The sequence below is a fragment of the Paroedura picta genome, chromosome 1 (assembly GCF_049243985.1).
Source record: "Paroedura picta isolate Pp20150507F chromosome 1, Ppicta_v3.0, whole genome shotgun sequence".
Lineage (NCBI taxonomy): Eukaryota > Metazoa > Chordata > Lepidosauria > Squamata > Gekkonidae > Paroedura > Paroedura picta.
Window position 1 is genome coordinate 5,891,551 of NC_135369.1, and position 13,582 is coordinate 5,905,132.

At 52.0% G+C, this 13,582-nt stretch overlaps 1 long non-coding RNA gene and 1 other non-coding gene across 2 annotated transcripts; both read left to right on the forward strand.

Moving 5' to 3' along the window:
- Positions 1–1,772: 1,772 nt before the first annotated feature.
- LOC143827919 (U1 spliceosomal RNA) lies at positions 1,773–1,936 on the forward strand. Its single transcript, XR_013227440.1, has one exon. It is a non-coding gene; the product is annotated as a U1 spliceosomal RNA (small nuclear RNA).
- On the forward strand, positions 1,784–7,878 carry LOC143830136 (uncharacterized). Its single transcript, XR_013228365.1, has 3 exons — positions 1,784–1,823; positions 3,842–4,276; positions 7,003–7,878. It is a non-coding gene; the product is annotated as an uncharacterized LOC143830136 (long non-coding RNA).
- The last annotated feature ends 5,704 nt before the right edge of the window (positions 7,879–13,582 follow it).

Consider the following 13,582-nt stretch of genomic DNA (forward strand, 5'->3'; position numbering starts at 1 on the left):
ATGGAACATCTGAGACGAACGAATGAAACTTAACAGGAGAGAAGGTGCAGACCCTGTCCTCTCTAGTTGTGTTGGGACTTTTGAACTTTGCTTAGCCCTGAGTCCCTCCCGAAAAACATAGCTGCAGAGTATCAGAACACCCTGAAAGTAGTAGTAGTAGACGAAGAAGAAGAGTTGGTTCTTATATGCTGCTTTTCTCTACCCGAAGGATCTCCAGCTTCCAGAATGCCTCAGATGAAGAATACTCCAATTCAATTCTAAATGATTTTCAGATGGTAGATGTCACCAGAAATTGAATAACATGAATCGCAATGGATCAACCAAATGCTGGGAATGCAGAAATCAGCATGAACGTTTCACCAGTATGGTGGACTGGCTGTAGGGCCTGGAAATTCTGGATTGGAATACATATTTCCTTGCGAAGGATTGCAAAGACTAGTATGCAAATGAGAGCAATACATTGGGGCTGATTGCTAATGACCTCGAAATTATTCATGGGATTTTGTTTAGATGCAGTGTTATCGGCTAACAAACCTTTATATGCTCAGAACTAGAAAAACGACAAATTTGCCTACAGTAGAACACTGGATTGTTAAACTGTTCGAATGAGCTAAAATGGCCAAATTTGGGCATCATCAGTCAAAGACAAAACAACTTCCTTTATGATGCAAATGGGAACTTTTTCTTGACTTCCTGCAGGAAAGAGGTGAGGAAATCATTGAATGAGTTGCGGTTTTGAAGCTTAAAGAGAGCCAATGCAGATCCACCTATGATTTGAATATGAATAAATATACCTGAGGCATAATCTGGAAGAAATATACAGTTTATAGTTTATGTTTTGCAATAGGGCCGGATGCAGAAGTTAAAAGGACATGAAATCGATAATCACAATGAGAACAAAGTAATGTCATGGTGTAGTGTAAGATGCGTCTTCTTTTTTTCTGTATTCCTTTGCTGTTTTTCTTCCCTTTTCTGTATTCTCAGCCAAAATAAAATCTTTAAAACACACTGCAATTTACTTCCAGATAAACAGCTGACAGAAAGGAGAAAAGGGAATGAGGGAGAGAACTGAAAGATGGGAGAGAAGGGAGAGAACTGAAAGATGGATCTGGTGGGGACTTGTGCATGGGAACAACTTTGCTTTTAACATGTCAAAATATTCTCTCTGTTTGTTTTATTGCAGGGGTAGTCAAACTGCGGCCCTCCAGATGTCCATGGACTACAATTCCCAGGCGCCCCTGCCAGCATTCGCAGAGGCATTCGCTGGCAGGGGCTCCTGGGAATTGTAGTCCATGGACATCTGGAGGCGCGCAGTTTGACGACCCCTGTTTTATTGTAACAGAAAATAAGGCTGTGACTCTACAGATAGCTGTGGACTACAATTCCCACAAGCCCCTGCCAGCACGTGACTATGATATAGCAGCCTGGGTGGGCGGAAAGATTCCTTGAAACTCCTCCCTTTCACCCTGGAGCTCCAATAGAAAGACCGTTGAAGCAGATGCGGCTGTCTGTTCGGAAGAATTACTGAAGAAAGGAGAGGCGGGGGCTATGCAAATTAAAACACACGCTGAGCACTCTGGGAATGAGAAATAATGGAGATTGAGGGTTCCGCTTGCCCGCCCTGGGATGTACCCCTCGATGTACCCATCGAACACAACACAACGATCGCTGCCTTTCTAGGGGGAGGTGACGGAAAGGGATCCATGTCTGTCCACCGTGACCTCAAAATTAGGTCCCCGGAGAGGCGAGGCGTGTCGGGGCGGCTCCAACTCATACTTACCTGGCAGGGGAGACACCATGATCAAGAAGGTGGTTTTCCCAGGGTGAGGCTCATCCATTGCACTTCGGGTGTGCTGACCCCTGCGATTTCCCCAAATGCGGGAAACTCGACTGCATAATTTGTGGTAGTGGGGGACTGCGTGCGCGCTTTCCCCTGATTATTCCGGTTTAAAAAATAGAATTAGCTTCTCTTGCCCGCGAGTCTGGAAAGGCCTGCGGGGCTCAAATCGAATCGGGCGCAGCCGCTGAAATTCGGTTCCTCGTTCCGGGTGTAGAGCTGTCATTTCGGATCGGGGGCAGCGACGGATTCTCTTAGAATGGGCCCCTAGCGGGAAGGCGGGTGTCCTGCAACCTTGCCATTTTCGTTTCCCCTGCTGCGATTGTCGGTTATGCAGAGTCAAGGGTTCGGAACCGGGCCAGGCACGACATGCTATTGGCGGGCGGCGCAGAATTGGGGGGGGGGGGCGCCCACAGTTCAAGGCGATCTGAATGTGCTGGGAAAGTGCCCCCCCCCAAAAAAAAGGAGATGGAATTCGAAAAGGAGAAGCGCGCAAAGTTCTGCATCGCGCAAATGGGAAGCGCGCATACTGGAAAGGGGGGGGATACGGTTCTGGGGTACAGGATCTTGGGGGTATTTGTGGACTGGAAGCTAAAGAGGAGCAGACAGTGTGATGCGGCGGTAAAGAAGGCTCCTTTGTGGGGTGAGCGAACTGGGGCTCTGCGAAGGTCAGTGAACTACAATTCCCATGAGCCCTTGCTAGCACAATGCTGGCAGGGGTCTCGTGGGAATTGTAGTCCGTGGGCATCTTGGAGAGTCACGCCGCCCTCGTTGCCATGGCCACCCGGCCAGGCTTAGTCGCCGGCGTGATTGCCCCCCCTTTCTTGTGTCAATCATCGTATTGCTTCCAATAGGATGCCGCTTTTCCGATCGGGCCACTTTAGCCCCATTGTGATTGGCTGCTTCGCGCTTTTCCCCGCCCATTTCAAATGCTTAATTTTGATTGGGTCAGGGAAAGTCAGTCTATAGCGTTGCCTTCTCTGATTCGCGCTGGAGGACTGCCTTCCCCCCCCTCGAGGAATGCTTGTCGCTGATTGGGCGACCCGAATGGCAAATTTGTTTGGATCCGCCCCTGTGCTGCAGGCCGGGTGTGGCTGATGCAGAACCTGGATTGGCGCAGGGGAGCTCTGCACGTTCTCAGAGGCACTCTCGCCATTGCAAAGTACCCGGCTTCTGTCTGCAAGAATAATTCCACGCCCCTCCCATTGCAAAAGGCAGCGTCCCCCTGAGTTTCCCTGGTGCGGAGGGACCCGCTGTGGAAACTGCACCTGACGGGCTGCAGCCCCAACCCCCTGCCTGCCTGCTTTAAAAAGCGCACCTGTTTGGCTCCACGTTTTACAGGGCGTGCCTCCTGGGTGCAGCTCTGCCGCGCGAGAAACGAAGTGGGGCACTTTGCCAGGGGGACTGCTGCAAGGAGAGCTGCACCTGGTGAACTACTGGCTTTCCCTGTCGGAGCTGCAGAGCCTCTAGTCCAGGGGTAGTCAAACTGCGGCCCTCCAGGTGTCCATGGACTACAAATCCCATGAGCCCCTGCCAGCATGGACATCTGGAGGGCCACAGTTTGTCTACCCCTGCTCTAGTCAGTAAAGGGAAAAGCTAACTTTGGGATGGAAAACAGCTGGGGGCTTTGGGGGCGGAGCCTGATGAGGGTGGGAACTGAGGCAGAGAGGGGCCTCCATGGGATATAATGCCCTAGAGTTCTCCACAGGCTGCCCTTCCAAATCCCCACTGCTTGCCCAATTTGGATCAGGCACTGCACAGGCTGCTTTAAAAAACACCCTCGTTTTGTTGAGAAGAGAAGCAAACGTAAGTAAGAGAGGAGAGAGATAGTCCTAGCAGTCTAACTGACTAGTTTTTCCTGAAGGGAAAGCGTGTCGGAAATCCGCTCAAAGGAACAGGAAGTCTACAACTGAGCCAATAAAGAGATTATTTGAAAATTTATTTAATAAGTAAAATATCAGGAAGTTCCTAATCTAAACGTGCTAACAACCCATCTCTCCCAAGGCCCCCGCAGGATGGCCTTCTTCTGCTGTTGCCTTGCGATCCTGCATATTCTGAAGCTTTTCTCCTTGCAACCCAACCCTGCGAGGTAGGATAGACCGAGAGCATACGACTGGCCTAAGCTTCCATCGCAAAGGAGGCATTCGAACTCGGGTCTCCCAGATCTGACGTTGGAACCACAACACCTCACTGGCTGACCGTCCTTAAGAGAAAGCCCTTGAACCATTGCATGTGCATGCCCTGTGAAGGGAAATTAGCCCAAGCAAGACGTGCAAGTCCCAGAGAGCTGGCTCTGGAAGACCTGCTGGGGAACTGCCTGACAGGTTTGCAGAAGGAAGAAGACATCTCAGCTTGCTTAGCTTCCTAACGCAAGACGGAGTCGTCGCAGTGGCTCCAGACAGCCGGCCTCCCTTCTCTCCTGACCGCATTTCTGCAAAGGTAATTATAGCTTATGGCAAAGAGCCTTCGACCCCATTAGACAGAAATGTGATCGCGGGCCGGCCGTGTGGGGAAGGGGTTAGAAGAACATTGTGTTTCAGATGCAGGAAACGTTCCAAGGGGAGACAGGGTTTTTATCCCCCTAATGCTCGGTCCAGCCATGACATCTGCAGTTCTGGCTGGCTCCTCGCCCAAGAGGTAAGAAGGTGCTCAGTCTTCGGGTTAAACCTGGAGATCTCCCAGAATTACAACAGATCTCTACACTGCAGAGAGGAAGAGAAGAACTGGGGTATTAAACCCCGCTTTCCGCTACTCGAAGGAGTCCCAAAGTGGCTGACAAGCACCGTTCCCTTCCTCTCCGCACTACACCTGACCTGTGAGGTAGGTGGGGCGGAGAGAGCTCTGGGAGAGCTGCTCTGCTGGAATAGCTCTAAGAGAACTGGGACTGGCTCAAGGTCACTCAGCTGGCTGCATGTGGAGCAGTGGGAGATCAAGCCCAGTTCTCCGGCTTAGAGTCCGCTGCACCTAACCACCTCCCTTCCCAAAATCCATCCCACCGCTGACGGCACCTGCCCCAAATGTAGCAATTTCCCAAACTGGAGCTGGTAACCATAGGTAAATCTCATCCTTAGCCACAAGCTTCTAGCAGAAGCACTCTCAGATATGCTCCTTCGAAGGGACCTCCCTTTGTTTTAGCGTTGTGACGGGAGAAGCAGAACCTGCCCAAATTCTTCCTTCCATGCCACATTTTATTCTTGGTTTTATTAATAATTATATTGTTTCCTGCCCTTGTGGCGCAGAGTGGTAAGGCAGCAGACATGCAGTCTGAAGCTGTCTGCCCATGAGGCTGGGAGCTCGATCCCAGCAGCCGGCTCAAGGTTGACTCAGCCTTCCATCCTTCCGAGGTCGGTGAAATGAGTACCCAGCTTGCTGGGGGGTAAACGGTCATGACTGGGGAAGGCACTGGCAAACCACCCCGTATTGAGTCTGCCATGAAAACACCGGAGGGCGTCACCCGGCATGACCTGGTGCTTGCACAGGGGATACCTTTAGCTTTTCCTGCCCTATCTCTTGATAATCAGGGGGATCCCTGAGACACCCCATGATTACGCCCCTCCCCAAAGCTCTGCGGACTGCCAATTTGAACTGACTGATGATCCCTGGCCCCCAGGATGCACGCTTGGCCTCACCCAGGGCTATCTCAGCCATAGGCCAGGCGGAACTGCTGTGTTTTGAAAGCCCTGCGGAACTGATTTCATTAGGAAGAGCGTTCCCCTAGGCCAGAAAGGCCCTGGCCCTGCTTGAAGCCTGTCTGAAAATCCTTCAGGGATCCTGAGCACCTTTTGCTTCCCTAGGGTTGCCCAACTCCAGGGGACACCTGGAGATCCCTTGCTCAAGGGAGCGGATGGATCCCTGCGGGGTAGAATTAGAATTAGAGAACTAGAAATGTTATTCCGGTTTGCACCAGACATATGTGGGGTATAACCTGCCTGCTTTCCTGCCTGCTTTCCTTGCAGAAATTTAGTCCGTTAGACAGTTAGCACTATCTCTCTCCTCCCTTCTACGCAAAGCTGTTTCTCTTCTGAATGAAGCACTTTAAGTCTCTTAAACTGCTTCTGCTCTGCTGTCTTGAGTATTTAAACCCGGCCAAACACAACAACAACCCCGTAAACTGGAGAATGTCATCGTTACGGTGGGTCGGCGAAAGAGAATCGCCGAATAAATCTGCCACAGACCTCTGGATTCCTCTGACTAAATTAACACAGATTAAAGCGCTGTGTTTCTTCCTCGGGTTGCTGTTTTGCGTTTCGAAGTCTTTAAAGGAAGAAAAAAAGCAATTTATTTAACCGAGACCCGTCTGATAATTATCATTCGGTGCCTCTCTAGGGCAGATGTTGCCCGTACACAGATTTCGAGCAGAACAGTAAAAATGAGGACTAGGAACTTTGCTTTTAATTTAAACGAGAGAGAGAGAGAGAGAGAGACATTTCTGCTCTGGACCTGCTGCATAAATTCGGCCCTGTCTACACACGCCCCTGGCACAGAGACTTGTTCTAGTGCTTTTCGAGGGAGGCTGCTTGAGCGTATTTACATTCCTAACGCCTTTATTGACAGCCCAGGAATGTGTACGGCATTGTGTCCATGAGAGTGCGGAAAAGATTTTCTGAGTTATGAAGCTGAGTCTGCGGTTGGGGAGGGAGCGAGGAATGCATGGGAAGGGCCGGAATCTCAAAGGTTTGTCACAAAGGAGGAAAAGAAGGATGCCAGCTCAGGGTTGGGAAGGACCTAGAGATTTTGACGGTGGTGACTAGGAAGGGCAGGGTTTTTGGAAGGGGGGGGTTTGAACGCCACGGAGTTCACCCTCCAAAGTGTTGGCAGAGTTTATATATGTAACGGGGCACCGGCCGCTTAAAGAATATACGGTTTTACCGAGAAGAGAAACAGCACTGTAAAGAAGAGGGGAGAGAGAGATAGTCATAACTGTCTAACTGACTAAAAAATCGGAGGCAATTTTGTTCAAAGGAACAGGAAGCGTCCAATTGAGCCAATCAGGACGCAGGAGGAGAGTTTTTGAAAGCTACCTGGAAGTTCCTATTCTCACTATGCTACGCATCTCCTCCCCTGATGCTCTCTGCAGGAGAGCTGTTGAATCACGCCCACCGCAAACCTTGCCTGTTCTTCCTGTTTTTGTCAGTTTTTTAAATATACATTTTTATTCTTAAAAGAAAAGAGACAAAGATGGCTGGCACTTTACCACCTCCGCCAAGCCAAACTACTTGGCCCCGGAACACCTCGCCACAGTGATCCACGCGACGGTCACCTCTGGGCTGGACTTCTGCAACTCGCTCTACGCTGTCCTGCCCTTTGCCTTGATCCGGAAACTGCAATTAGTCCAAAACGCAGCTGGCAGGGTCCTCACAGCAACACCTCGGAGGTCCCACGTCCAGCCCATCCTCCAGCAGCTGTGCTGGCTCCCAATTGAATTCCAGATCAGGCTTAAGGTTTTGGTTATCACCTTTAAGGCCATACGCGGTCTGGGCCCAGTATACCTGAGGGATCGCCTCTCCGCCTACACCCCTCAAAGAGCCTTGTGGTCTACCTCCTCCAACCTCCTGGTGGTCCCTGGCCCCAAGGAAGCCCGTTTGACCTCAACCAGGGCCAGAGCTTTCTCCATCCTGGCCCCCACCGGGTGGAACGAGCTCCCAGAGGAGATCAGGGCCCTGACGGAACCCAAACAGTTCCGCAGGGCCTGCAAAAGGGGGCTCCTCCGCCAGGCATTTGGTTGAGGTCGACCCAAACCATCACTTCCAATTGGCCCCCAAGCCCTTCCCTCCTACCATGACTGTGAACAAATCCACCCAAACAATGGATCTCAGGACGAGTTGAGCTATGGCTCTTTGCAATTTCACCTTCCTTTAAGGTTATTGTTGTTATCGTTATCATGTTAATGTTGTTATCGTTGTTTGTTTGTTTGGATTTTTATACCGCCCGTTCTTTACAGCACTGCATGGAACACTATGACATTTTCACATGGAACGTTAAACTAAGGTTGCTACCACCTTTCTGTTACCAGAATGATGTTACCTGTACTATTTTGTTGTTTCCTGCAAACCGCCCTGAGCCTTCGGGGAGGGCGGTATAGAAATACAATAAATAAATTAAAAAATAACTAAAAATAAAAATGCAGGTTCTAATAACGCTTGCGTGTTCTACCTCAACGCAGCCGTTTTACGCGAGGGGACGGATCTCTGTCGTCCGGAGATGAGTTGTCACGGAGGGAGTGCTTCAGCTGTCGCCTGGAGGTTGGCAACCCCAGATTCCTATCCTTCACCTAGCGCAGGGGTGACCCCACTGTGGCTCTCCAGATGTCCATGGACTACAATTCCCCAGATTCCTATCCTTCACCTAACAGGGGTGACCCCACTGTGGCTCTCCAGATGTCCATGGACTACAATTCCCCAGATTCCTATCCTTCACCTAACAGGGGTGACCCCACTGTGGCTCTCCAGATGTCCATGGACTACAATTCCCCAGATTCCTATCCTTCACCTAGCGCAGGGGTGACCCCACTGTGGCTCTCCAGATGTCCATGGACTACAATTCCCCAGATTCCTATCCTTCACCTAACAGGGGTGACCCCACTGTGGCTCTCCAGATGTCCATGGACTACAATTCCCCAGATTCCTATCCTTCACCTAACAGGGGTGACCCTACTGTGGCTCTCCAGATGTCCATGGACTACAATTCCCCAGATTCCTATCCTTCACCTAACAGGGGTGACCCCACTGTGGCTCTCCAGATGTCCATGGACTACAATTCCCCAGATTCCTATCCTTCACCTAACAGGGGTGACCCCACTGTGGCTCTCCAGATGTCCATGGACTACAATTCCCCAGATTCCTATCCTTCACCTAACAGGGGTGACCCCACTGTGGCTCTCCAGATGTCCATGGACTACAATTCCCCAGATTCCTATCCTTCACCTAACAGGGGTGACCCTACTGTGGCTCTCCAGATGTCCATGGACTACAATTCCCCAGATTCCTATCCTTCACCTAACAGGGGTGACCCCACTGTGGCTCTCCAGATGTCCATGGACTACAATTCCCCAGATTCCTATCCTTCACCTAACAGGGGTGACCCCACTGTGGCTCTCCAGATGTCCATGGACTACAATTCCCCAGATTCCTATCCTTCACCTAACAGGGGCGACCCTACTGTGGCTCTCCAGATGTCCATGGACTACAATTCCCCAGATTCCTATCCTTCACCTAACAGGGGCGACCCTACTGTGGCTCTCCAGATGTCCATGGACTACAATTCCCCAGATTCCTATCCTTCACCTAACAGGGGCGACCCTACTGTGGCTCTCCAGATGTCCATGGACTACAATTCCCCAGATTCCTATCCTTCACCTAACAGGGGCGACCCTACTGTGGCTCTCCAGATGTCCATGGACTACAATTCCCCAGATTCCTATCCTTCACCTAACAGGGGCGACCCTACTGTGGCTCTCCAGATGTCCATGGACTACAATTCCCCAGATTCCTATCCTTCACCTAACAGGGGCGACCCTACTGTGGCTCTCCAGATGTCCATGGACTACAATTCCCCAGATTCCTATCCTTCACCTAACAGGGGCGACCCTACTGTGGCTCTCCAGATGTCCATGGACTACAATTCCCCAGATTCCTATCCTTCACCTAACAGGGGGACCCTACTGTGGCTCTCCAGATGTCCATGGACTACAATTCCCCAGATTCCTATCCTTCACCTAACAGGGGTGACCCCACTGTGGCTCTCCAGATGTCCATGGACTACAATTCCCCAGATTCCTATCCTTCACCTAACAGGGGTGACCCCACTGTGGCTCTCCAGATGTCCATGGACTACAATTCCCCAGATTCCTATCCTTCACCTAACAGGGGTGACCCCACTGTGGCTCTCCAGATGTCCATGGACTACAATTCCCCAGATTCCTATCCTTCACCTAACAGGGGTGACCCTACTGTGGCTCTCCAGATGTCCATGGACTACAATTCCCCAGATTCCTATCCTTCACCTAACAGGGGCGACCCTACTGTGGCTCTCCAGATGTCCATGGACTACAATTCCCCAGATTCCTATCCTTCACCTAACAGGGGCGACCCTACTGTGGCTCTCCAGATGTCCATGGACTACAATTCCCCAGATTCCTATCCTTCACCTAACAGGGGCGACCCTACTGTGGCTCTCCAGATGTCCATGGACTACAATTCCCCAGATTCCTATCCTTCACCTAACAGGGGCGACCCTACTGTGGCTCTCCAGATGTCCATGGACTACAATTCCCCAGATTCCTATCCTTCACCTAACAGGGGCGACCCTACTGTGGCTCTCCAGATGTCCATGGACTACAATTCCCCAGATTCCTATCCTTCACCTAACAGGGGCGACCCTACTGTGGCTCTCCAGATGTCCATGGACTACAATTCCCCAGATTCCTATCCTTCACCTAACAGGGGCGACCCTACTGTGGCTCTCCAGATGTCCATGGACTACAATTCCCCAGATTCCTATCCTTCACCTAACAGGGGCGACCCTACTGTGGCTCTCCAGATGTCCATGGACTACAATTCCCCAGATTCCTATCCTTCACCTAACAGGGGCGACCCTACTGTGGCTCTCCAGATGTCCATGGACTACAATTCCCCAGATTCCTATCCTTCACCTAACAGGGGCGACCCTACTGTGGCTCTCCAGATGTCCATGGACTACAATTCCCCAGATTCCTATCCTTCACCTAACAGGGGCGACCCTACTGTGGCTCTCCAGATGTCCATGGACTACAATTCCCCAGATTCCTATCCTTCACCTAACAGGGGCGACCCTACTGTGGCTCTCCAGATGTCCATGGACTACAATTCCCCAGATTCCTATCCTTCACCTAACAGGGGCGACCCTACTGTGGCTCTCCAGATGTCCATGGACTACAATTCCCATGAGCCCCTGCCAGCAGGGGCTCATGGGTATTGTAGTCCATGGACATCTGGAGAGCCACAGCCGGGCCAGCCCTGAATCCTAGGGGCTATGGCCATGGGTGGGGTTGCCGTCTTGTGTGACCTGGTGGTTTGCCAGGGGCCTGGTATTCCTCGATAGTCTCCCCTCAAAACACAGGCCGGACTGGACCCTGCTTCTCTACCAAGATCTGACGTGGTTGGAATATCAGGTCCTTTCTTACATACCATGCCCTTAGGCTAGTCTCAGTTCTCTTAGAGCTGTTCTCTCGGAGCTCTCTCAGCCCCACCTACCTCACAAGTTCGGATTGGGAAAGACCTGGTGGTTTTAGAGGTGGGGCCTGCAGACGAGGGGTTTTGGGGGACCTCAGTGGGTACAATGCCAGGAGAAGAGGAGGTTGAGAGGGGACATGGTGCTTCTCTTGAACTCGGGGTTTCGTGAGCACAGCTCTGCTTCCCAACTGTATTCTGCACTGTCACGCCGCTGCTGGGGTTTCTCGGAGCCTGAAAAATGTTTCTTGATGGTGAAAACGTGGAAAAAGGCTGGGTCAGTGTTTGACTGACCAGTTTGGTGTAGTGGTTAGGAGTGCGGACTTCTAATCTGGCATGCCAGGTTCGATTCTGCACTCCCCCACATGCAACCAGCTGGGTGACCTTGGGCTCGCCATGGCACTGATAAAACTGTTCTGACCGAGCAGTGATATCAGGGCTCTCTCAGCCTCACCCACCCCACAGGGTGTCTGTTGTGGGGAGAGGAATGGGAAGGCGACTGTAAGCCGCTTTGAGCCTCCTTCGGATAGGGAAAAGCAGCATCTAAGAACCAACTCTTCTTCTTCTTCTTGACAGATTGCCGCTTGGAGGAGACAGGGGCAGGGAGCATTTCCCGTTGGCAGCAGAGGACAGGGCCTGCAGTCACGGCTTTAAACTAGTTAGAACGGTATCAGCTAGAAATGTGGGGGGAAATTTCACAGTCAGAGTAGTTCAGCAGTGGAAGGGGCTGCCTGAGGAGGTGGGGAGCTCCCCCTCACTGGCCGTCTTCAAGCAGGGGCTGGACAGATCCTTCTCCTGGATGCTTGAGGCTGATCCTGCCTTGAGCAGGGGGTGGGACTAGATGGCCTCTATGGACCCATCCCACTCTAGGATTCTAGGAGTCCAGTTCAGCCGTGGAAGGGGCTGCCTCCGGAGGTGGGGAGCTCCCCCTCACGACCGTCTTCAAGCAGCGGCTGGACAGATCCTTCTCCTGGATGCTTGAGGCTGATCCTGCACTGAGCAGGGGTGGGACTAGATGGCCTGCATGGCCCCTTCCCACTCTAGGATTCTAGGAGTCTAGTTCAGCAGTGGAAGGGGCTGCCTAAGGAGGTGGGGAGCTCCCCCTCACTGGCCGTCTTCAAGCAGGGGCTGGACAGATCCTTCTCCTGGATGCTGGAGGCTGACCCTGCCCTGAGCAGGGGGTGGGACTAGATGGCCTGCATGGCCCCTTCCCACTCTAGGATTCTAGGAGTCTAGTTCAGCAGGGGAAGGGGCTGCCTAAGAAGGTGGGGAGCTCCCCCTCACTGGCCGTCTTTAAGCAGCGGCTGGACAGATCCTTCTCCTGGATGCTTGAGGCTGATCCTGCACTGAGCAGGGGGTGGGACTAGATGGTCTCTGTGGCCCCTTCCCATTCTAGGATTCTAGGAGTCTAGTTCAGCAGTGGAAGGGGCTGCCTCAGGAGGTGGGGAGCTCCCCCTCACTGGCAGTCTTCAAGCAGCGGGTGGACAGATCCTTCTCCTGGATGCTTGAGGCTGATCCTGCACTGAGCAGGAGGCTGGACTTGAACACCACCTCTCTCCCTGAGTCCTGCCTTGGTTGTGTTTGAGGTGATGGCTGTGCCTGGCCTAGGGTCTTGGGCGAGGGCTCCTTCTCCTTGTAAGAAAATGTTAGCCATGCTCCCCCCCCCCTCCGGCGCATGGCGGATCCTCCTTGGAGCAGGTGCCAGCTGCAGACCGTGATCCGGGTGGGACGTGATGGGACTGCGGGTGGAATGCAGAGGCTTCGTCACGGCCCCAAGCCCACCCTCGGCTGGAATTCGGCTCGCCTCAGCCTCGCCCCCCTTTCCACCTGGGGTGGGGACGTTCCACGGTGAGGCGGTCGGCCTCCAGGTGGGCTTGAGAAAATCCCAAGAGCGGCAAAGATTAGGGGGGATATGTTGGTTGGAACAACATTTATTCGGACACACAGGCCTTTATTTAAAAAAAAAACAAACCCTAACTTTGAAAGATGTTCTTCCAAAAGGGCTCTAAATGGCTACCCGTAGAAAAGCTATTTGCTGGGGATGCAATTCTGTTCTTCAGAAGACATATCTGTATGAAAACAAGAAAGAAGAAGAAGAAGAGTTGGTTCTTATATGCCGCTTTTCCCTACCCAAAGGAGGCTCAAAGCGGCTTCTAATCGCCTTCCCTTCCTCTCCCCACAACAGACACCCTGTGAGGGGGGGGAGGCTGAGAGAGCCCTGATATCACTGCTCAGTGAGAGCAGTTTTATCAGTGCCGTGGCGAGCCCAAGGTCACCCAGCTGGCTGCATGTGGGGGAGTGCAGAATCGAACCCAGCATGCCAGATTAGAAGTCCGCACTCCTAACCATGACACCAAACTGGCTCTCGAAGAAGATCTGAACAATGGGCTAAGTCGGTTTAGTGGCATGTGTAAACTCTGCCAACACAGTCCATGTATCTGGAATGATGTTCTAATAGTTTACACCCTGTCCTACTCCAAGGAAATGCAGGGTATACTCTATGCCGTCTGGAGCCAATGTTTTAAGAGCCAGCTTGGTA